Source organism: Cryptomeria japonica, chromosome 4 (genome assembly GCF_030272615.1).
Source record: "Cryptomeria japonica chromosome 4, Sugi_1.0, whole genome shotgun sequence".
In the NCBI taxonomy this organism is placed as follows: Eukaryota; Viridiplantae; Streptophyta; class Pinopsida; order Cupressales; family Cupressaceae; genus Cryptomeria; species Cryptomeria japonica.
The window spans coordinates 297,879,722-297,902,081 of NC_081408.1; the positions used below are offsets into that span (position 1 = coordinate 297,879,722).

The 22,360-nt window shown below is 33.8% G+C and overlaps 1 protein-coding gene across 2 annotated transcripts in view; it reads left to right on the top strand.

Annotated features, from left to right (window-relative positions):
* Window positions 1-14,047: 14,047 nt before the first annotated feature.
* LOC131064178 (uncharacterized) overlaps window positions 14,048-22,360 on the top strand; it is a 142,156-nt gene continuing 133,843 nt past the window's right edge. Inside the window, exon 1 of one of the 2 annotated variants that reach the window (XM_057998252.2) lies at window positions 14,048-14,331. The gene's annotated coding sequence lies outside the window, so the exon portion shown is untranslated. The remainder of the gene's footprint in view (window positions 14,332-22,360) is intronic. The other variant, XM_057998334.2, reaches the window with a different exon arrangement.

Consider the following 22,360-nt stretch of genomic DNA (forward strand, 5'->3'; position numbering starts at 1 on the left):
CAAAAATATAACCATCAATGCACACCATAACACAAATATTTTTGGTGAAGAAACCCGGTCGGGGAAAAACCTCGGTGGGATTTGTGACTCACAATATTTACTCATTGGATAATATGAATAAATATTACTTATACAATAGGGGTTTGCACATGCAGGAAGGCCAACAGCCTAGAGCTCACTGCTCAATCACCAAAAGGAGTCCTACTGACTACAATTGGATGGTTAAATCCAATGACAATGTACTACTCAAAATAGCATGTATAATGTTGGATTCAGTACCGGTTTAAACTCTGTCAGATACCTCTGCCATAAACCTTGCTTTGCTCTGCTCTGCTCTTATTCACTCATAAAATAATTACATCATATTGCATATACAGTTATTCGCTCTCATATACGGCTTACATTCATTACCTAATTATATTTCAAAATGACCTACAAGATCTCATACATATATGAGTCTTTACAATACATCATGTCGGCTATACAAATAATATTACAATACAAAACATTATTATTTCCATGTCAACTTAGAGTGCTGGTGTTGGTGTAGGCTGGATGTCAGTGTGAATAAACTTGTAGTGCCTGTTGGTGCCGGTAAATGATGTCTGTCGCCGGTGTAACCTGTGAACCATATTACCAGTTGGTTGCCATCAATGACAACATCAACTATTCTCATCTGAGTGTATAATGCCAACACATTATGGGAGTGAACTTTGAAGAAGGGCATGCCCAGATGAAAAAATCAGAAGTTTAAAATCAAGACGATGGAATTGGATACTTGAGGGAAGGCACATCAATAAGGGAAATATCAAAAGTATAAAATTGGAATATATGGGAATTATGGGCTTAATGGAAAAACATGTAATGAAGGGAAATCTCAAAATCCTAAAAATGGCACTCGAGAAAATTGGGGAATTAGGAACTCGAGGAAAACGTGTGCCAATAAAAAAAACTAAAAGTCCAAATTGAGACTTGGGGGAATCAAAGATCAAATACTTGAAGGAAAGGTGTGTTTAGGAAGGGAAATCCTAAAACTTTACATGTGGGGAATTGGGGAATCAAGGGATTGAGAAAAGACATGTTGACATGATTAATCTTAAAACCCCACTTAAGGCTAGGAATCTGGCCAAAAACTATCACATTTACAATTTGTTTGATATTTTTGAAATAGTACATTATAGGGATATAAGGAGAGCCAAAACACAACACTAACCATAAATTGACCATGTGGCCCCACTAAAGAAAGTTATAATTGAATATCAATAATGAGCACAATAGGGTTGAGAAAACAAGGATATGAGAGCAAATACATTTATAGTTTAGGGCACATGCTAATAGTTAGTATAAATCTTCAAATAAGATCAAATCAATATTCCAAAACTCTTGGTCTACATATATTTATCCATGAGGAAAAGATAATTATTTATTTAAATTATCTAATACATCATTGTTGAGCAAATGAAAGTGCACTAAAGAATAACAAAAATGCAAAGTGTATTACCATTCCACTTGAATTGTTGGTTGGTTTTTTATGGGTGTTACTATCAATACTTTAATTTTCAAGGGGTCCTTATTGAAACACGAGTCATAAAAATAGATAAAATTTTGGAATTTTTTGTGTGTTGTGAATGTCTTTCAAGTTCATACTCCACAAATTAAAAATAAAAATAATGGTACATTTTTATCCTTTTTTAATTCACACATCCTTTAGTGTGTTTTATATTTGATTATAATGATCCTAACCTTATAATATTTGTGTTTGTAAATAATTTTCAGTTGCTTTATAATTTGTAAAGTAATGTTAGTATGCTTATTTTTGTTAAAACTATCAAATGTTACAAATATTTATGTTGTATTGTAAAAAATTTCACACCCAACAATTCCATACTACGTGACGCCTCCCTTTTAGCCCATGATATAAAAATGCTTTGAATTAAAATATTAGCACCAAAATATCTAATGTCTAACATTTTTATGATTATCCTAAGTTTTTAAGTCCATTTTTTTGGATAAAGCACCACACTAAGAGCTCTATTCAATGTGTTAGCATCATAAAAAAAAATCATGATTAAAAATCTTCCAAACTTATCACGCTCCTGAGTGGTAGTCACATCTAGTAGAAAAGTCATGACTTGTTATTTTAAAAAGTAATCTTTTCATTCAATATAACTCTCTCGTGCATATTCGGTCCCTTTCCAGGTCCCTGAACAAACACAGGACTAACCCTTCCAGCCCGATTCTCCATAGTGGGCTCTTGTTGCTCATCTATGAGCATTGCAAAACCCTCGCTCTGTAGGAAAATAAGTTGATTTCCACTTCCCCGGGTAAAAGAAAGATGGAAGAGGGAGAAACTAGCAAGGAGAAGGCATCATCCAACAAGAAAAGGAAAAGTGCCCCCAGGTTGGAAACAGAGGACATTGTCAAGGAAAGCAGTGGTATGGAGACGAACGAATCTAACGGTGAAGACAGCTGGAAAGAAGAGAAGTTGGGCAACGAGGAAGAAAGTGGAGATTTTGAGCCTGGTCAAGATAGCCCTATTCTAAGCGATCACCCTAGTAAGGACAATAGCCATCTGATGGAAGAAACGACTCCCAAGGATAATGAGGAAACCGAAGTTAACTCTGAGAAGGAAATAAACAAAGACCTGAATGAGGAAAGGGATAGCAAGGACAAGGAAAGTGCTGGTGAGGGACTTATCCTGGATAATCTCAAGAAGCTCTTGGAGGCCAGAATGGATTTCGACAGACAGACCTACGAAACCCTGAAAAACCTGGAAAAGAAAGGGATAAATTCGGATAAAAAGAGGGAGGATGAAAACAGAGAGCATATTAATTGGAAGTAGGAAATGGAGAACAAGGTAAAATTGTTGGAAGAGGGAAAAGAAGCGATGAAAAATCTGATGGGAGTTATCCCAAGTATCCTCTTTGCTGTCACCAAAAACCTGGAGGACATCGCCAAGGTCTTTGACCATAATCCTAAATCGGTTGTGGATCTTGACCTAGAGGAGGAGACCATCCAGACTGGAAGTGGTGATGCTACCCCGGCGGGCGGGACTGCGAAGAGAACCAGGGCTAGTATCAAGAAAGTTGTGGCTATTGCTGCTAAGGACCCTCCCAACTTCAAATACAACATCAAAGAGCTCCAAGAAATTAGCAGCACCCTGGCTAAAGCCCTGGAAAAAATCTGATTCCTGGATGGCCTACTGGCTTTTCGAGGCTTTTGTGGGTTTTCTTCAGTTTTCTGCTGGTTTTTTCTTTTTGGTTCTGTTCCTCTCTATTTCTCGTGGCTTTGTTGTTTAAGTCTTGCTTGTAAAGGGTTTCGGGGCCTCTTCAAAACCTACTTTTTCATTAATCAAAAACTCTCTCATGCATATTCACACATGACCTTGTCTTAGCTCTTTGTAACTTTCTTAAAGATTTCAGGTTTTGAAGCAAACAGTTCTTTCTTGGCTTCTTGAAAGTCTCTTTTTCATGGTGAGATTGTGTAATACAATATTATTGTAGGTTTGGAATCCACTTTGGAGGTCATTTGTGGCTTCTAGGAGATCATACTCCATTTTTAAAAAAATTTATTAATCAAAAGTAATCAATACAAAGATGAAGAAACTAACAATCCTAACAAGGGGCCACAAACCAAGAGAGAATACTATCAACCAATTAAATATTGCTACATGCCCCCAAATAAATTCACATATCCTCCATAACTAAATCTTCTAACATTTGAGAATACTCCATGGATAAAATTCCCCAATTCCCAACACTCCACGTCCCCATATTCCTAGAAGGCCATTTTGCCAAGCATCCACCACTCTATTCCACTCTCGAGGAATGTGGCAAAAGGTAACATAGTCCAAATGATTACTAATAGTTTATATTTGATTAACCACCAAAGTCAATTGCCAATTCAGTCCATCCAATTATCACTTATTCAATATATCAATCACTACCTATGAATTAGATTGTAAATAATATTTATCCAACCAAGGGCATAACCCCTTTCTAGTGTAACACAAATAGCCATAACTTCCATATAGTTTTTAGTTTATTGTCCTTTGCACATAGAAAATAATAACATGAGAACCCCCAAATATCACCAATCCCATCATGGTCAAGATTTCCTTAGAAGACTCATCAATATATATTTTCAAGACTTCTTAGAGAGAGGGTGACCAACAACCATCCCGATGGATCTCTCTTTTAGCATACTGACCCAACCTAGGCAAGGAGAATCTCCTACCATAGTCCACTTGATCCAATTTATGAACTACACCCAAATCCCTCAGATCCATGGGAGCAAACTAATCACACTTTATCAATAAGGTATCCTGGAGAACTCTAATAATTCTCAGCCATAGTTGATAAACAATATTTTCTTCTCCTGAAAAATCCCACAATTTTGATCCAGCCATATTTGCCAAAGAATAAAAGTTTGGCCAATATTCCAAGCAATGTAAAAAAAATAAGCCTTGGTTGGGGAATTCCTCAAATAACCTCATAATTCAAACAAAGAAGAATTATGTTTACAAGTCTATTTTTGAGCACCACACCAAAAGTACCAGATCTCCTTAGAAAAGGGACACTAAAAAAATAAATGCGAGGAACATTCCTCACTATTATTGCACAAAACGCATATAGAAGGACCCAAAAATATTCTCTTTCCTAAATTCTCCCAAGTGAGGCATCTATTCTGCACAACCAACCATGTTAAAAAATTGCATTTACACCAAGAGAATTTGTTCCACACTTGTTTCCACAAAGGAACACCAGTTCTCCCATAAATATGTTTTTCCAATTCATGATAACCTAAGGCAATAGAGAATTTTCCCTTCGAGACTAGGTTGTGGGCAAGAACATCTCTCCCTCATAAGGAACTAAAAACTTTGTCTGCCAAAATATTGGCAAGCTCTCAATGAGCCTCGTCAAATCCCCCAATTGGTCACTCATGAGATTATTTTCATCTGGACACTTCCACTTGGTCCAGGTCCTGAGTTATTATAGTGTTACTTGTTAGAGAAGTGTCTTCAAGAAATTTGTTAGATCACTAGTGCTAACATTGTACATTTCATTTGTTTTATATATTGCTAGCATTACATTTTTTATAAAAATCAATCTCAACTATTTGTGGAGGTGAAAACACCAAAACTAGGGTTTGACTGAGGCAAGCCGCTAAATGATCAATCAAACATTTTCTTTTCTTTTTCATATGTGCAGGCCATTCAAGATATGAAGAATGAGATACTTGGGTGATGTTATTTCCTTTTTCCTATTATTTTGTTTGGTATTCATCAACTCCTCTCTATTCTTGTCATTTGTATATTTTTGTTGCACAATGTTTTTGTGATATTGCTTTTTCCTATGTAGGTATAGATTTTGGAACATTTTGGAACTTTTATTTTTTTATTGATATAGGATGATAGCCTATTGTGAGGATGTTCATGCTACATGGTAGTGTTCATGGTCGAGGTTCTAAAAAAATCATAGAATCATCTTTAACATTTGTACTTTTTATTTTTGTTGAGATCAGATTATAATTATTTATTTAGAGATAGATGATTTCACCAGCCTTTTATAATTAGGCATTTGTATTAAAATTGTAATATTTAATTTCACTACCAATTAAAATATTTGTAAAATGATAGATTATAGTACAAAGAAAAATGTCCAATTCATCCTAATGTTATTATAGAATCCTTTTTCTCAAGGAGCTTTATGTCCTTCATTAGAATCAATTTCCTACATTACATTATAGTGAACTCAAGATTCTAAACATCAAACTTTTTATTTATTGAAATTACATACAAACATCTAAGATTAGAAATCTCTTTTTTATTTTCTACTTGAATTACGATTATACTGAGTGTTGCAAAGTCTCTTATGAGCTTTACACCTCAATCTCGTTCTTCAAGTAACATAGTAAGGAGAAGCATTTCAAACTAATGCCACAATCAAAAGCATTTTAGAAACCTATTTGAACTAGATGAAGCTTTAGAAGCGATAAATTTAACTCTAGCATGCCTCCTCATTTTTCATGATTCTCCCCCTCATAATTTTATGTTTTCTAAACCTGCTTCACCTACTTGTTTATTTCCCTCTATGAGTGGTGGTGTTGATCATGATGTTGTCCCAAAGGTTTCTTTTGAGCAAATTTAGAATTTGCATGAGAATTTATGTGATTTACAAAATTCTTTAGCTAATGATACTTTTACTCAAGGTGCACCTATTGTGTAGAATATACTTCAAAATCGGGAAAATTGGCTCACATTGTCCACAAAAATGTCTCCTTCTATACTTCAATCTTGGGAAAATTGCAAGATTCATAATATAATGTTACTAGCATGTACACATACATGTCAACGCTAGGACCTATTATCCATATGGTGATAACATCACTTATGGACATAGTAGCCATGCCTTCTATTAATTTCTTAACTAGTTGTTCTTGTGGTCTTTGTTTTGCTTTTATGGGAGGATATATTGGTGCTTCTTAGCCTCTTTTCACTTCTGAACCTCTTTTTACTTCCTAGCCCTTTGTTGTCCTTGTTTTTGGTTGTCAAAAATATAGGATAACCACTACAAATTTTGTCCAATTTGTAGTCTATGTGCTCTAAGCATTCTTTTCAAGGTCTCATGTGTGATTTAGGACCCTCGATTCTTGATTCAGAGGTTCTAGTCCTTTTTTGGGTCTTTTAAGTCAGTTTTTGTATTTTGGTGCAAATCAGGTTCACAAACCTGAATTACACCTCTTTTTTGCACTCAAGTGTAAATCGGGGTTACAAGCCCAAATTACACTTCCCTTTCAAGTTTTGAGGTCTAGTACAATTCGGGTTTGTAGCCCCAATTTACACCACTCCATAGCCAAGTGTTCCTGTTTTTGGTGCACGACGAGGTTGTAACGTCGACTTACACCAAGACCTCTCATTCTGGTGCAAGGTGGGGTTATAACTCTGACTTGCACCAATTCCGCCCATTTTGGTGTAGATCGAGGTCATAACTCTGACCTACATCGAGTTATCTCTAAACGGTGCATGTCGGGGTCGTAACCCCGACCTACACCAAGGTCTTACCCAATGGTGTAAATCGAGGGTATAACCCTGATCTACACCATGTCCTTTCCCAATGGTGCATGTCGAGGGTATAACCCCAACCTAAATCGCTTCCTTTGCATTTTTCCAAAGTTCCAAGTGTTGTAACTTCGACTTGCACCATGATTCTTTTGTAAGTGTAACCCCGATTCACACCAAAGACAATTTTTCTTTCCTTTGCTTTTTGGCATAAATGCATTTCAGACTTATGATTATGATATGAACCTATATCATCATTGACCCTCCCCAAATGCAAATCAAACTTATCTTGTCCGAAATGCACTTCTTAGACCCTGATTGGCAATTTTTGGTCATTTTTGTCCAACTCTGGGAATTCTTCAAATCTATTTCTGCAACTCCACTCCAGATGCCAGATCCAACACATGGGTATCAGATGAATGTGAAATACGGGCTACCAAGTGAGAATATGAAGACTCCATTGGTGCATAATGTTGGAAACAAGACGAGGCTCCGAACACTTAGTCATTTTTATGCATCTCTAGTCTAGTGTCATTTTGTAGTCTCAATCAACACCTCAAGTGTCATTTTGTATTCAATCTTTTGCATCCAGAACTTGCACGTGTCCTAAGTCAAATCAAAATCTACTTTGACTTGGTCACAAATTATTTGTAAATTTCTTAGTTTCATGTTGCACCTCTCCTCTCTATATATGAGGTTGCTCATTGTAATTTGGAGAAGGAATCTTTAATCTATCTGCCAAAACTCTGTCGAAGTGAAGAGAAAAAGTGAAACTTTGTGTTCCTATTGTTATTTTGCAAACTTGATCAAATAAGAAGAAAGCTTTGGCATCCATACTTTGTGTTGGATTCATTTGTGGTTTACGACGAGAGTGTTCTTATGTCATTCTTGTTGTAAATTCTTATTTTGCTCAAGTAAAGGTGTTGTTGAGGAAATATTGTTAAATAGTAGAAACAATTGTTGGTTTGTGGACTTTGAGTCATATTTTAGCTTTTGTTTATTAGGATTAATAGAAGGAGATAATAACTTGAAGGCTTTGAGCTTCATATTGCTATTCCAAGAAAATATTAATGAAGTTGTAACACAATATCAAGATAGAGACTTTGTGCTTTTGTTCGTTATCTGAAGTACACAACTGTGGGTTACAGAAGTCATATGTAAAATGTTGATAGAATTATAGCAATTACAAGAATTTGAGCTTGAACATTGTTTTCCCATCTCGGAGAAGCAACAAAGAACTTTGGGCCTTTATGGAAACTTTGCTTCTTTACTTATTTGTATTTTGATCATTCCCACATTTTGAGTTAATTTGTAACATTGAAATTGTAAGAATTATTACTACTCTATATTGTAAATTCTTTCTTGAAGAAAGAGGAGAGAATAACATCTATTCTAAAAAAAGAGAATAGGATGATGTACCACTCAAGTAAAATTAGAAATCAAAACTTATATTTTATTCCAGATAAATAGAGTAGTAATATAAAGGGGGAGCCTTCCCTTAGAAATTAAGAGAGATTTAATCTCACACACTGTGGTTGAAACCACAATTTTGTAAACTTCCCTAATTTGCAGAATTTTCAACCAACACCTTTTTTCATAGTAACATCTACAACCACACATAATTCTACTATTCAAATGAGGTTGCAATTGAGGGGGTCCACACTAAGTGTCAATGCTTAGTGTGTGTTTTTTAAGCCCAATCATCCCCAATTTCTTTATCAATACACTTTATCTCTTTGTTGAAATTTATTGCAAGCCACTTAATAACTTTTTGGGGAGATATTAATCAACATATATACAATGAGAATCATAGATATATTTGATCTAGTTATGGAACTTTGTACTTCTTAAGAAATCAAAATTATATTTATGAAAAATTTATTGGCCAAATGTTTTTAAGACTAATGGATGAAATGTGTGAGTGTAATCAACAATGTTACAAATATCCTCTTTGAAAGAACACTCGTTTTCACTACAAAGCAAAACTTCTTTTCTCTACCCTTGTAGCTCCACTATAGAGGTCCCAATGAGTCACCTTTTTGGTCATTTTATATGAACTTTATATTAAGTTAGGACTATCATTTCATGACTCAGACATTATGGTTGTGATAGATATAAGCCTTTTTATATTTAACCTATTAACTTTGTTATCTATTGAACAACCTTATAAATGATATACGAATCCATATTAATGATAAGGGAATACTTGATTGAATGATTGATTAAAAGTAGTATTATGCAAATATATGGTGTGCATGTTAACCTTGGTTTATGCACCTAGTAATGAGTCCAGGTCAACAAAGGACATATGTTAATGTTTCAAAGAATTGTAGTCATGATCAAGTAGGATTGCTAAATAGGTCAAGCCAGTAGTTGATGATTATGATGAGACTCTTATTTGCGGTTGAGGTAGTTGTTTGCTTCAAAACATGTGTCGGATTGTTGAGGAGATCTAGAGGGAACCTTGTCCTATATTTGTGCATGAGATTAGGCCTTTGAGTGATTCATCATCCCATATATTTACTTTCAATAAAAGTTGTCCTCCTAGTTTGTTTGGAGTGGATTGACTATGTAGTAAGTTAGTTATAGAATCTCTTATAAACCATCAGTTAAGGATGGAGTATGTATGGAATTTTTATCTTTTCTGAACTTGGTGTACTTTGTTTACAATTTGAATAAAGATCAAGAGATTTCATTTATATTAATGTTATTGTCAATGAATCAAAGTGTTAAAGATGTTATTATAGTTCTTAGGTTCGGTTAAGGTTCTGGAAGCTCATCCAAGGGGGCCCAATTGAGGAGTGTTCCATCTTCATTGCTTTGTTGCTTTGCAAGTAAGTTCATCAATGAGTTTATTTCTATCGGTTCAATCTTTCAGTTGACTATCTTGCAGCCACATAAACGACATTCTGTGCTTGTTCCTGCAGCTAAAGGAAAGCAGAGTTTTATGATCACCAACTGGTTAGTTTATTTTCTATAAGATTTATAGGTTTCACATGCAGTAGACTAGATTGGTATCAGTAAATAACACTAGGATTTGATGCTTTTTATTAATTCCTCATTAAGTTGCTTCAAGTTGAAATTAGTGTTCCTTTTGATTTTCTTGGTGCACATATAGTGTAGACCCATCTCAAGTTATATGTTCGTAGGATGAAAAGTAAATGAACTTCTGTCAATGAATTAGTAACCTAGTGATGCAGGGAATTGCACCCTTAGGTCAAGAACATGTGTCTAAATTACTAGGGCATTATTATGAACCAACAGGTCCTTTCCAATAAAATAACAATAAATTCTTCCTATTGAAGGATTCTGATAGACATGCATGACTGGGAGTTAGTATTGAAATACTTTGGTAGGACATATATGTTTCACACACTCAAAAGAATGAAACTATTTTTACTGATGTTTGTTTGAAGATAGTCTCTTACTTGGTTTATGCTATCTTCCATTGTATCATCTAGAGACAACAATGCCCTTTGACCGTCCACTACTTTATTGAAGGAATTATGGATTTTGTCTTTTCTTGTGTAGCCTTGTAAATTATCACCAGTCTAATTTACACCTCATTTATATGTTCCCACTTTAGCATGTCCTATCCTCATCCCCTCTCTAAGTCCATTCAAGCTCGATTATCCAACTTACATACCCTTTTTGTGGCTCCCATTATGAGACACACACTCTCTTGGTTGCTTTTATTGGTCCTCTTTGCAGAAGGATCTGGGCATGGAATTCCTTGATATGGACTAGGGTGCCCGAAAATACCTTGGTCCCTCTCAAAGGGGCCCACATTTGAAATGTGGTAGGGACCATATCTGCCCACCAACATTTGATCCTCAGAGCTACACATGACTGTTGGAGGTCGGCCTAATCGGTAAATTACCTACATAACTCTATATAAAGACATCTTATCAATTCATTTAGACTTGGAAGCAATCTCAAAATCCATCCCAAGTATCCATGCATTTGTGAAGCATTCATTATCAAGCATCTTCAGAGTTTCAAGACTGCATATTCATCTTCAACCATTGTGGAGCAAAGTTACATCGATACTCATGCAAGAATGTGTGCATGATTAGGGTTTTCAAGTCTATGTATTTGTCATGCCATTACATTTAACATTTGTGATTACATTAGAAAAAAAATTGCATCATCATTAACAATTGTAGATGCAAGGTATATATCCTTAACATTTATTTCAGTATTTACATTATTTCATTTGTGGTTAATTCCAAAACTAGGGTTTGACCTAAGGCAAACCCCTATTCCCAACATCTTTCCCCTTCTTTGTGTGTGCAGGAAATAGGTGTGGAGTTGTACTCAAAAAATCCAACAGATTCAATAGTGACGAATAGATTAGCTTTCGATAGTAGAAAATTTCGGAGGACCTGGGTGGATCTGTGCTACATGGTCCCAAAAAATTAAGCCGAACTTCAAAGGATAGGTTTTGAACATCTCATTTTGCTTAGATCTAGGTTGGTGTCTCTTTTGGGACATCTGTAGCCTACTGTTTTTGTCACACTACTTCAATAATCCCTCATTTTATCCTAATTTCACAATCAATCAAATTCAACTTAGAAAGAGGATTAATCAACCCCAACCCCCTATTGAATCCAATCAAAATCTCAGTCTCCTTCCCCATCAAGGATTGAGCCTAGATCTATTGGGTTCAATCCTCTTTCAATGTATGTGGGTTAATTGGGCTAGTTAGTGGTTTTATTATCTTAAACCCTAATTTCTAATTTTCCCCACATTGTAGCTTGTTACCCAATGATTGAGATAGAGAAGGACATGTTTTTTTCTTTCAAATAAATTGCCTCTAGAAAATTCTAGATGAGATACTTTGTCATTAAAAATTCTCCAAATCAAAATATCATCTCTTGAGATATTTCGTCGAATAGTCCCAATGCATTAAGTATGCTTCCATTACATTTTTTTGAAGTGTCAAGACTTGGGGAAGCTCTTGGTACCTTAAGAACCATCAACTAGTTCCCATTCCACCTTAAAGTGTGGATAAAATGAATTAAAACACCCTTTCAAAAGTATTGTTGGGGATCACAAATACATAGGAACTTTGACGTTCTGGGTAGATTGGGAACTATCAAGGATTGTGAGTATTAAGAACTAAAGTGAGCAAAACAAATTTATGAATGTTTTAAAAATTCAATAGTACCCTATATAATATTTTATTATTATCATATTATACACAATATATTATATTGTGTATTATTGTATTATCTATTATCTTTTTTTAATCGGTAATGGGCCAAAGCCGAATCACTTTTGACTGGAGCTATGAACTAGTGAGAGTCTTCCACGCCCAAGCATCACCTTATCTCTCCATTGTCTGTGTGTGCGACACATGGGGCTCGGGTAGACTCGAACCTAAGACCTCCCATGTAGGAGGCTCACAGCTAACCACATAATCTAATTTTGATAAATTATTTAAACATTCAATTATAAACATTGATCATTCTAACATATTTTGAATTATATAAATTACTATTGATGTTTATCATTGCACCTCATTTAGGTGCAAGCCCAACCAGTAGCATCATCTAGACAATCAATCCAGACTGTTACAAAATACTTCACCCTTTCTAAAATAAATCTTAAGTCATCTTAAGTTTGGGGATGTGTTAAATTTCAATGATAATGCTTCTTTTAACCATATTCTTACTATGTCAAAAAAAAATGATAAAATATTACTACTTTTAAGATAAAGCATAATCTAATTTTGATAAAATATTTAAACATTAATCATTCTAACATATTTTGAATTATATAAATTACTATTGATGTTTATCATTGCACCTCATTTAGGTGCAAGCCCTAGGTATATGATCGTCAGTTCCTTACAATAAAATATTTCACATTTTATAAGAATGATACATGTAACAATTAATGAAATGAATAAGAAACATATATTATACAATATATAACAAGTGGAAGTACTTGCTGTTTTAGATTTGTAATAGTAATTGAATATTGTATTTTGCAAACAATTATCAAGTAGAAGAGATTAAAAATTGTATTTGCAAACAATTATAAGTAGAAGAAATTAATAATGCATTGTAAACAGGTCTAACACAATAAAAGAAAGTAATAATATATTGCAAACAAATATTTGAGCAAGAATTTATTTTGAGGTAAAATAATATAAAACAGTTTAAACTATGTAAAGTTTTGAGAAACATGTTTAACACATTTTATTTTTAAAAATGATAATTAATAAATATAAAAATAAATAAAAATTTAATATATTTAATCTAAATAAAATTAAACTAAAAATTCAAATAATCTTCAACAATTTTTTAATGTAATAGTTATTTAGTTTAATATAATATTAATTTGTGTTCAATCTTTTTAAATTAATAAAACTAATTGTTGAATTGTTCCAATTTATTATTATAGGCTTAACAATTTGAATCTTAGGACAACAAATAAAATTCTCAATAAAATATGAGCACAAGATTAGAGCAAGAGTGAGGAGTGGTATTCTCCTTAAAATAGGATACGATGACTCGGGTTAAATAATGTTAACATTCAATTAGAGATATAATTGGATTAGTCATATAGATATTACGATTCTAATATTATTGTATTTTAATTATTAATATATTATAATTATAATACAATATTGTATAAATTTTTATATATTTATTATTATTATAATGTTGTTATTTATTAATTTATTATTATAAATATTAATACTATATTATTAATAACATTATTTTATTATCAAACTTTTATATTATTAATTTGTATAAGGATAATTAAAATAATATTATTAATTTATATATTTTTATATTATATATGTTTATTTATTTATAAACAACTTAAATAAGATTAGATATAGATTCTAAATAATTTTTTAAATATTTATTTATTAAATATGTAAAATAAATTTTAAAAATAATTTATGCAATTTTAAAAATCATACATCATATGAAAAGAGAAAATTCAGGAAACCGAAGGAAAAATCATACATTATTATTTTGTTATTTTTTATGCTCGTTTGCATGGTGCGGCAGAAGTGGGGCATGTTTAGTTTTGGCGGCTACAGTGTCTGCAGTTTCTGTTGTCGCGAGCCTGGGTTTAGCAGAGGGTGAAGTCAATTTTATAACGGATATACTGTCGAAATTCTTATATATATTTGAACCCAGGTAACCTATTAAAATCTCCTCACCGATTGATAATGGTAACAACCGATAGGAAAGGTTGACTCCGTGGGCTCTTCTATCCGGAGCAGAGGTTTCAAGAACAGAGCCGTGGTAAATTTGCAGTTTTTTTTGGCTTTTGATTTTAAATTGGCTTCCAAATTATTTTCCAGAAAAATGCGCCAGGCTACGAGGCTATACAATGTCTGAACAGTAGTTTCTTCAAATTTAGGTCGATATATGTCTGTGTTTCACATGTTTTAGTGATTCATCCTCCAATATTCGGGACCAAGTTGAAATATTTATTCATTATTCTCTGCAATAAAAAAATTGCTATCTTTTGCAACCTGCTTGCGTGTTTGTATTGTTAAGCCTATAAAATTACAATTATGGCATCTGAAATTATATTTATCCATTATTCCAAGCTAGAACAGGTTTATTTTAAATGAAATGTGAAGTCTTAACTGATTTTTCAGTGAATGTACCACTTGCCGTGAGGCAATATTATTGTAATATTGTTTAATTAGTGATTAATAATTGTATTTCTAAATGAATTAGGTGATTTTAATTGATTTATAATTACTATTCTGCATTTTTGACCATACTATAAAGAGGGGAAATGGAAATGGTGGGGAGCGGAAATGAACATGGCCGGGAGGTTGCAGAACCATTATTCGGGTCAACAGTTATCTGAAATGTAGTAAATAATAAATATGAGTTTCATTCAACGAATTAACTTCTCCCTGAATTCCTTATTTATTCACCCGAACTGAACTAAACTGAACTTCAATCATCTAACTGATATTCGAACCCCTTTTTCATTAATGTCAGCATTTTTGGGTGTAAATATTTTAAGCTTCTTCTTAACGGTTTTAGGGTGTCGAATTTAGAGGCCGAAACGCTGGAATGAATTGTATCATAATTCTATGTATAGAAATCCGCACTCCACAAATGGAGTAAATTTTTTCTGCCGATCTATTTTGCTTCTTTTTTCATTTACTTTTCTCCAAACAAGAAATTATTATCTTCTTTGCATTAGAAAATTTTATCTCTGCGCAGTAGCGAGGCTAGACTTGATATCAATTTTTAAAGTTTATATAGTGTTTTCGTGATATCGATTATGCTATAAATAATTTCTTTTCATTGTTAAATTAATATCAGGGCAAGGCATTGAGAGGGGATATTGTTTTGTCTTTTATTTTCTCTTTTAATTTTTGTACCTGTGGGAAATTAGTGTTTATTTTCCTTTTTATTATTGAAACAATTAGAGTTTTTAGTGCTTGCGGAAAATCAGTCACCTGAATGCATGTTTTTCTTGTTAATTTTATGGGTGGAACAACTGGAATTTTTTTGCCTATGCTATAAATGAAACTGTCGTTTGGGAAACATGTGTGTCAAGTTTAGCCTTTTTGTTTGAACTTATATAATTTTTTGGACCTGTATAATTTTTCGAGCTCTACATGGTGTTATTTTTTCATTACAGTATTCCAAAATTTCAGATTCTGTTAATGCCTCTTTTGAGGACTTGTACATCAATTTCAATCTGTAATATACTAAATAAAGTGCCATATCACTGTATACTTTTAGAAGGCATTCATTTTTCAATAATAGGGCTTTCATTTTTGTTTTTTTGTCATTTTGTTGAGGTTTGAAAGACATACTTGATATATGTCTTCTTTGTCCACCTCATGACATAAAACTTGTAAGAACTCTACAAACAACAAATAAATTTGTAAATGAACTCATATAAAGTGCCAGAAAATTGAATGTGTGTTCCTTAGGCAAGGAAGGTTGTACTTACACTAAATTAAAAAGTGTAATGACAGTTTGTGTAGTGCCTTGCATTTGCCATCACGAAAATGGATCATTGTGATTCTTGCCTCATGTGTGTGTGCCATGATGCATGCTTTTTCTCAGTTTCTTGCCCATCTATTGATCTATTGCTGGGTCTACATTCCTGTGCACATCTTTGTGCCTAATTTTAGTTTGTTTGCCATTATCACTTCCTCATCAGCATTATGGGGGCAATTATGACATGGTTATGCTAATGCTTTCCTTGTTTCAATGGAGCAGTGGAGGAACGTTAGTGGAGCCTTATGGACTTCACAAATTTGCAGGGGGATAACATATACCTACTCTTTTTATTTTTCATATGGGGGATTATTTTAGTGGATCATATTTGTGAGATTCTAGTACTTATGTACAACATCAGACACTTTACTAGTGTACTATAGTTCACTCATGCTTTGTTGATCGTGTTCCTTGATCAAAGTTCTATCTACATTTTCAACTTCATGGTTGAGAAGTATTCTATATGTTCACTCATGTAGGGTTTTGTATCTCTTGATTTACATCTTTGGAGTTTCATTGATTCCAACATACATTAGTTCATTTTCAATAGAGTTTATAGATTTTGACATGCTTCAGGAGTTCTTCATCATCATGTTCATCTTCATATGGACATATTTTTATGTCTTATCCTTCTTATTTTGTCGTTTAGAGGGGAGTTTTGTTTCCACTGGTTTTCTCCTTTTCTTTGTTTATGAGAGATCTCCATTTGTACATATGTACCTTATCAGGCCATTTTTCCAAGACTTATCTTTTCAGTGATTAGTTTACTCCCTATGTATTGCTTAAGGGGGGTGTTAGTGTGATTTTTTTTTAATCAAACTAGTTAGATTTAGCTTATTCACTCTATACGTAAGCTCACCTAGGGTTATCTAGACTTTTGTCTCACTTCATTTAGACTTACCAAGTGCCCCAATACTTGTCCATAGAGTCCTACACTAGTTTCATGCTTGGAGAGTTAGTCAGAGTTTGACTCCAACCTTCTCACCTTCTTGCTTGCTCTTATAAACAAGGCTCATTTGTACGTTACATTACATGCTTGTGATATTTCTCATTTTTCACATCGCTTATTTGTGGAAAGTTTTGAGTTTCCAAGCAATTTTGGTTGCTCCAACACCTATCCTTGACCAAGAATTCAACATTGTTGTATCTCAATGAGGAGGTGTTAGTCGCCATTGCCACTACTAATTATAGGTATGTTAAACTAAGGATGTGTCCTAGTGTACATATGAAGCTGTTTTTCTTCCAATATTATAAACATAGCAGCAATTTTTTTGAAGTTGTTCGTAGCATCGGTCAAGAATTTAGGAGGGATTTATCCCATTGAGGAGGTGTACTTTGGCGATAGCCACTATTAATTGTAAGTATGTGGAACTAAGGATGTGTCCAGCTCACATATGAAGTTGTTGCTCGTCCAATATTAGAACCATAGTAGCATTTGTTTGAGAATAAGTCAGCAAACCAAAAGATGGAGATTTTTCAAAAAATTGGGATTTAATAAGGGAATAGCTGTGTTAGGGTTAGGTTTAGAGTTAAAGTTCTTGAAAACATAAAAAAATTGAAAAAAATGAAATACATAGTAGAAAATCATCAAAATTGCCAACAATATTGAGTTTATCTTTATTTGTGACTTTTGTGTGATTGATAGAAAACTATTTTTTTGGACAATTTAAATTTTAAAGGGATAGATTTAAATTTTAAATACTAAAGGGATAGATTTAAATTTTAAATATTTAAACCTATTCTATTAATGTAACTTGTTGGGTTGCTAGTCTATTTTAGTTTGGGTGTTTGAGTGGTTATAACATCATGGAGAGAATAGAACAAGTTTAAAGTTAACTTGTTTGTGGCACCTCATTTGCTTGATATGAAGCTCTAGTCTTTTGTAGAAGGTTTTGCTTGAGTGATAGCTTGTTTCCTTTTGTAGCTTTATAATTTTCAAGAACACGTTGACTTGATAAAGACTTGAATTTGTTTCCTTGAGGCAGTTGTCCATGATGCTATATTGTATTTTGATAGAATACCACACCCTTTTGTTGTGAAATTATGAATTCACCACCATTGTTTGTGCTAAAGTGAGAACTCAACATTAGTTCTAAGTGATGAAATTTGTAGAACAGTGTTTCAATTTTGTCTTTGTCAGTTTTTTCTCCAAAGAGAGTGGAAACTAGAGGATCTAGGCCGTTTGTGCCCATGACTAGTACAAAGTGTGCTGCAACTACATTGTATGACCTAAAAATTGGACAACCCAAGTTGATTGTGTCCTTGAGTAACCTAAAAATGTGTAGAAGCATGCATTGAATGACTTGACTTTCTATCAAGCTAAAAATGTGGATCACTTACGATCTGCAATGCTCTCGAATGAATGAAACATGTCAAACATTAAAATTTCTCGTGGTAGAAACTATGTGGAAAATCAATGCATATAGTGATCTCGCTCCATGCATAGTCATCAAAACCAAAATGAAGTTTGTAATCTCTGTTGTTAAAGTTTTGAGCTGAATATTATTTGCTGAGATGTTGTAGTGATAAGCGGCAATGTGATGTAATTTGCAATTTGTTGCAATGGCAAATCCTCAACGAAAAATTTGAGAAATCTTTAAGTACCATGTTTGAAGAACTTAAAATCTAAATCTTGATATTCACCTTTGGAAGATGAGAGTGGAGAGCTACTACAAAGGCCCCCTTGGAAAGAGATGCACAACTTAATGACACCCTCATGAATTTTCATTAGGAGTCTCCTTTAAGTCACCCTTGTAAGCCACCCTTTTGGGTTTTCACTTACAACTCAAGTGCAAAGTATAATCACATAAAGTGATATTCATAGCTTCAAATAATTTGTATTGAGCTGCATATTCTGTAATCTCAACATGCTTATTATTAATAATCCAATTAGAATGGGAAATCATCGATGCTAAGTGCTTAATTATCCTCTTTTGGATTTGAATTCAATTCTACAATTTTTTTAGTAGAATGTTGCTCAATATTTGCAACGCTAAGTTAATCATTAGCTAGATTGACTTCAACACCCACACTATGAGTAGATAAGCTCAACAAGCTTTTATGCTTCAACAATATCTATATTGTTGATTTTATTATCAACTCGAATGGCAATAAGATTTGCATTAGGAGTAGACAAGCTATCATCGGAAATGGTAGGTTGGATTCCCCTATAAATTTTGACAATAAGTGAGCCTTAATTTGCCATTTGGAAAGATCTATCCATCCAAAATGCATATGCCTTATCAATTTGGTTGGCAAAACTCTGACATAATTGTGTTTTGTTGAATGTGTGTTGACCACATAGTAGACAAGAATATACATAAAAAACAATGACTAGAAGCGTGGTCTTGATGTTAACATTGACAACATGTGTGGATTTGATGGGTTTTAGTGCAAGTCAATTTTGATTTAACTTGCCAAATTTTAAATTTCACAAGGCCGAGCAACAGGTGAAAGCCCACTTTATTATTGTTTAGAATGCCGTTGGACACAAATTTTATATGTTTGGAATATTTTTAGATATGAAAAATTCACAACACACATATACCCTACATCGATACATTGTTTGTTGGGTTCTATTGTCTCCCAAATTTGCATAGCAGGTGGAGATTCAACAATAGGACTAACATGCTGGTTATCTAGCTGACTTTACGCCCTCTGGGCTGTTGTATTTTGGGGACAGCACCCCTGTTTTGCTGCTATTAATATAAAAAACAATAGGACTAACATGCATTATATCCATGATGGGTTTTGACAACACACTTTTTGATTTAGAAACAACAACATTGTTTTGTGATACAGATCAGGCTTAACACTTTTTTAAAAGACTTTATTTTTAAACCAAGGTTTTGAGTTGAATTGCTTGAATAAGGAACGTCATTGTTAGCAACATCTTTCTTCTTTGTTTAGGCATTGGGTTTTTGATCTTGTAATTGATCTCGCAACCTATCGATTTCTTGCTGTAACATCTTTTATTGGCTACAAATCTGAATAAATGGAGGCTTGTATTGAGACTAGCATTTAGATATTATTTTTACTTCTTGCAGGTTATCAATTTTCATTTGCAAGGATACCATGGCATTAATTAATGGCACGATTACAAAGATTATGCATGTTTGAGTTGGGTGCCACTTACAATGCTTGAAAACACTACAGTTCACAACACCTTATGATTTTTGCTATTAAATGATTCCTTTGTTGCAGCCTCTTTTTTGGTTTTCTTCAATTATGACTTAAGTGCTTACAGCTATTGTTTTGGCCTCTGGGTAGTTACAATGAATGCGATGAGATTTGTTATGCACGCAAGGATCAAAAAGTGGTCATTTTGAGTTGATGTCTGATAAATATTCTCTATTGCCCTGCTAACCATTAACTTTGACCACCACAAAATTTGCACAACTGATCCAATGCTTATGTGCAAATGCCCAAGTAGTTGTGTGCTATTGGTACCAATAAAGTTGCACAGTTCCTCTAATTACTATTTTTTTACCCCAATTATTGGGTATGCTAGTGGGCGGCTATTGGCCCACTAAATGATTTTATAGTGGGCTTTTAATTAGCAATATCCAATGAACAATTATTGGAACATGAACAGTAATTGGGCCCCTTGCTCTAGCACCCAAAAAACTATTATAGGAACATGAACAGTAATTGGGTCCCTTCCTCTAGCACCAAAAATGATTAGAAAATAATAAAAATCTTCATTCAACAAATCATTTCGGTGTGATTACAATCAAAACAATTTTTACACCTTGATACCTCCAAAACACATTTTAAAAGCCTAAAAAACAAAATTCACTCGTAGAAGATCTTAAAAGTCTTTGTTACATAAAAAATGATTGTTCATTAGCTATTTTTGGCTACTGAATGTAAAAGTTTATGTTGTTTTGAAAATTGTAACTGTTTTTAGACAAGACAGACCCCTCTCCAATTCAATTCCAGCAAATTGTCCTGATTTTCAGAGATAAAAATTTATTAGGTGGACAAATTAGACCCCTAAGCATATTTGCACCCATTGGAACTTTGGATGAGTCTAGTTTTCAGAAAGATAAGTTTCAGAGACAAATTTGATCTAACATCCCGGATATGGTTATAAACACAGGCAGAGCCGCAGAGGTACTAATTTTCCTGGTTTTGACAATTAATTTAAAATTTTACAAATTTGAGCAAAATGAAAGGGGGCAAGTTCTGAACTGTAGACCTTTTGGAAATGAAAGGGATTACAAAATATCATTGTCCAGATGCTCTCCGACTTTAACTGGCGTGTATTATTGTTGATCGAGAAAAGGGTAATTTTGAAAAAGTGAAGCAGACTACTGACCAAATAACTAAACATGGCAGGCTTCTTTTGCTTCCAGTAGGTTGTGGCAGTCTTCTCTTGCTTCCAACAGGTTGTTGCTTCCAGCGGGCCATATCAATAGTAAAATTGGCTTATGTCAGTAGAAAACAACCTATATCAGCAAAAAGGCACCTTTGATAATGCCTTGTAACAGTAAAAGTAATAGTTTTCTTAAGCAGAAAAACTACCTTCAGCAGTACCTTCTGAATGTGATTTTCGGGGAAATGGACATGTATTTTGTTAGTTAGGGCACATCGAATAGCAGATGACAATGGTGATGCAAATATACACACACAAACTGTATTTCACAGAAGATATGAACATGGATTTGGGGGATATTTCATTGGAAACTCCAAAACGATTGGAGTAATATTTTATCGTGACAATGGAGGATGAATAACCTGCTTTGATAGCAATGTAGTGTAGAACACAGTTTACTGTAGAGAGGGGGGGGGGAGTGAATCAATAGTAAGTGGAATATATTAACTTTAGTGACTTCTTCTTCCTTTAATACTCAACTTGTGTGTAAATAGAACTGTGCAACCTTCAAACCAAAATCTGAAAGAGAATGTAACTGGAACACAAAAGCAAAACAACCACACAAGAAACAAAGCACAATATTTTACGTGGAAACCCAGATTGGGAAAACCACGGTGAGAAATGCTGCTAGGATCTACTGTCCTGATCCAGCCTCACAGTGAATCTTGTTTGCAATATTTTGAGGGCACCAACCCTATGGAGTCACCAAACCCCTTCTATGCAAGAGCACCAACTCTGAAGAAATTACCAATCCTTTTGGTCCAAAGCACCAACTTTACAAATACCACTTCAAAGTTTTGAGCACCCACTCAACAACTTAAAATATCACCGTCAAGAATATTATATTCCCAAAATATCGGCACTTCATGAATTACGTATATAAATCACCACTTCAACAAAACACTAGACTTTATA